Raw genomic sequence first — 4,179 nt, forward strand, 5'->3', positions numbered from 1 at the left:
GAGAGACAGAAAGATAGAGGAAGGGTGTCGTCGCCTTCACGCAGTGCTGCCGGTACGGCGGGCGGTCCTATCGAATCGAAGTCAGGCCGGACTTTGGGAGCTGGAAATTATGCTCGCTGCTGGAGCGGACATAAATTTTCATTGGTGATTACGGTGGTGGCTACGTCTCCGCACATTGCCCTAGCGTGCGCACATCGTGATTGCATTTGAAATCCACTCATAGGATTTGGGGTTGGAAATGGTCGCTCGGTGACTTTCGCGGTTTTTTGTACGAGCTAATAAGTTTTCACATCGATAGTCGATAAATGTTTGGTGCGCGTGTGTGTACGGTGGATCGTTTAGGCGGGCCAGTGATCGATTTCAGTCCACAGGGTCTTTGCCACAGTGAGCTTTTCAATGCAGAGGATTTTCGTTGTAGTTTTTTTTTCTGCTGAAGCTTAAGTTGTTTAGTCAGTGACTTTCGGGGATGTAAAGGTGTGTTTGAAATGGCGATGATTGCTGTCGTTTATCTTGACTTATTGGACAGTGTATTTGGTTCTGCAGTTGATTGTCGCTGTTAAAGTATGGCTGAGTTCTTTATATTGGAAAATAAGCTATATCAAAAATATCATTCTTTCACGAGCTTATAGAATATTAAGCATGCTTTGTTAAAGCACCAGAGGCTTTGACGACCAAACATGTATTAAAGCTTTGTTCTTTGTGATAGTTAAATCGATTTTAGAATACGAATCAGTAGAGGAACCATTAAAGCTCCTAACATATTAGGCTTAGCTATCAATATGTATTCCCAGAGGAGCTTCCAGGACACGTCCTAATAAAATAAAATCCTGTAAGGCTAGGTTTTAAAACCACGCGATACACGGTGCATATGATCCTATAGAAGCTGTGTCAAGAGAATTTAACGGCGTATACAATATCTTTGACTTTAATTAACCAATCTCGGCCTTCAGGGAGCGATTACGTTATCGTTGTGTAGGTCCAATGTGACGTTAATTCATAAGTACACTTTACTTGTTAAACTAATGAATGGCGGACAAGTTTGATAAATAAATAAATAAGTCACAGCCGTCAGTTATAATAGAATCTAAAGCGTCAGTATCTTAAAGGCGAATGGTTTTAAAATATATTTTAATTCATATCTATCAATAATAATTTATTTTTGAATACATCATCCTCATGTTTACTATTTGCATCAGTCTTAATAACCCCTGCTATGCTTTTTTTGAGTTTTGTATGTCAGTATTCGTGTCTTTGTTCTGTTTCAGCTATTTAAAAAAAAATAATAATCATTTCTTTAGTTATTTATGATGTAATATCGCATTTTTGGCATTCTTGTTTCTCGTTACATCTAGTGTGCCATTGTCAACGATTTGTTTTAATCAAATGCATCGTACTACCCAGTGAAGTTCCATGCCATCTTGGATCTAGCATAATATCTTTTAGTATGATTAAAATGTCCATCACGTTTGTTATACTTTATGTGAGACTATGTTGTGGAAAGTGCCATGAAATGGACATTATTGTAAATCAATGACTACTTCTCATCCATTCCCTTGCAAAAAAAAAAGTTTCCTATCGTGTGTCCATCCGTGCTCTATCACGTAGCAAAGCTGGCAACGGTTTGGCAACTAGTTTTAAAACAATCTGCCGCATGTTAGTAGTTAATTGGATGGAAACATCTCACATGGCCGATTCGTCGTGCCCGACCTGAAGAGTTATTCCCGGTACGATGGACATCGGGGCAGCTGTAGCGAGAAAGAAAAAAAGGGCACGGAAGAAAAGCTTCTTACCACCGGTCAGCATCCCAGGAGCAAGCCCAGGAAACACAGAACAAGATGGAAAGGGGAGTTTCAACTCTCTAAGGAGTAAACGAAGCGGAACGGAGCGGATTTTATCTATTTAATTTGGCAAACTTTTTATGCTGTAATCAAAGCTACTGCTGCCACCATTGCTGCTGCTGGTGGTCATAGAGTTCCAGCGGGAACGGGACGAAAAGACAAACGACGAGATATGGTCGCTCGCCAACCGGCACCGAGCTGACGGCCTGTTGAGTTTGTGGCAAGGTGGAGGGGGATCTCCGGAGCAATCTCCAAAAATACTAAACTTTTCGGGCAGCAACTTTTAGCCCCAAAAAAACCCCGCGTGCCGCTGTGCGTTTCTCTCGTCGCTTTGCCGTTTGCCACCTTTGGTACGAAATTGAAAAAGGGATGCAAAAGGAAGTGGAACAAATTCGACGAAACAATTACTGCCGGACAACGCTGTGTGTTTGGGCGGTTTTGGAGCGGGACAGAAAACACGCTCTCATCGATGCCGCTTAGGGATCCCGTATTTGTTGGAGAAGTTTTTGGGCCACATGCCACTACTTCATCCTTTCCGTGCTACACTTAATCGGGGCTTCTAGAGTTTTGTTGTCTGTGCCGTTTGTGCTTCGTTTCGGTTGAAAAGGGATATTTTTTCCATCCCTGTTTGAATACATTGTATCGATGCTGGGGTAGCATCAGCATTTCGGGACATCTTAAGATTTCAAAAATAACCTTTCCCTGTTTTTTTTTTTCGTTTTGGTAAACGGAGAGTTTCCGCTAGCAGAAACACACCTAAATGAGTGGTCAGAAGTTTTGCAACAGTGTTCGGGAGGAGTTTGGTGATATTTTGAGGTGGGATGAGTCCGGTTGGGAGTTATGTAATATGTAAAATTGAAAAGATTCCCCAAAGTGTATCATGTTTTACGTGCCCCCCTGTAAAGGGGTACGGGTTTCAGCACGAGAACGTGCCGAACCGAACGTGGCAATTATAACGATAAGCTCAATATTGTTTCTATTTGTGGAATCCTTTTTACAATCCACCGCACGTCATCTGCTAGCTAAATGGTAGAACTTTGGGTGGTGAAATTCGATTAGATAAGGTGTATACGCTGCATGCACTGCGTGTCTTTAGTAGATTGACTTTCGGAGGATTTGTGTGTGTGTGTGGGCGAGAATTTTGAACGGTTCTATGCGGAAAGGCAGCAATACCATCATATTGAAAGTTTCTCACGTCACCGAACCATGACACCATCATCTTCCGGGCATTATCCGGGTGCCGTTGCATGATAGCTGGGCTTCTCATGATTGATTTTTGCCACACCGTCAGCCTTTTTAGGAAGATTTTTTGTTTTGGAATAGAATAACGGGTACCGAGTGTGTCATGTTATGTTGGATAAGTTGCCGAATCGACACCGTGGCGTGACACAATATGACTATCCTGCAAACTATACCGGTTGAGGATGCTGGCGTTCGTTGGTTTGCTAGATGAGGATGTCTCACCCGGATGGTGTCTCTTTCGTGAAGCTATATAAAGACGAGCATTTTGGATCTTCTCACTGGGTTTTTTTCTGCAATGATGATACGGTTTGATATCGCGCGGATTGTGCAAAATTCTTGTACGTCGTTACTGGTGTGAATATTATGCACATTGAGACGTGTTGAGCAAATATTGGGGTAAATTATACTATTTGAAGAATTCTGTTTAAACTTTCCTTTAACGATGTAAAAGAGTTTGCAATCCACAGGTAATTTTAAAGTATCAATGACAACAAGACGATTAAACAATGCAAATTCTTAACGAATGGAGACGCCTGGTACATCATGCACGCAATGTATGGAGACGCCTGGTACTTCGTGTACGCAATGAATGGAGACGCCTGGCACATCGCGGACGTAACGAATGGAGACGCCTGGTACATCGTGGACGCAACGAATGGAGACGCCTGGTACATCGCGGACGCAATGAATGGAGACGCCTGGTGTTTGGTAAAAAATGCAACGCATGACAAAAAAAAATGTTGCAAAGGCAGCGACGATTTTCCTTTTTATACATATTTGTCGTGTAAGGTTTATTCAAATCTTATAATACACAGTTGGAAGTTTCAAGAAAAAACTGTAAAATAAAGTAAACGTAGAATTTTTTACTTTTTACCACACGCAATACCCAGCGTGTGGCGGAAATGTTGGCCGCACTTCATTGTAACGCACCGCCACCTATCGTGCTGTCGAGAATATCGAGCTTTTTTGCCATGTTATTTGTTAGTTGCGTTGTGGTGCTTGCTGTCTGTCTTCGTTCCGTACACCGATCAGCACTCCGAAAATTCGTACTTGATAATCACACACGCGCACACCCGGAGAAGAGCTGGGTGCGGAAAAT

Source organism: Anopheles moucheti, chromosome 3 (genome assembly GCF_943734755.1).
Source record: "Anopheles moucheti chromosome 3, idAnoMoucSN_F20_07, whole genome shotgun sequence".
NCBI classification, from domain to species: domain Eukaryota; kingdom Metazoa; phylum Arthropoda; class Insecta; order Diptera; family Culicidae; genus Anopheles; species Anopheles moucheti.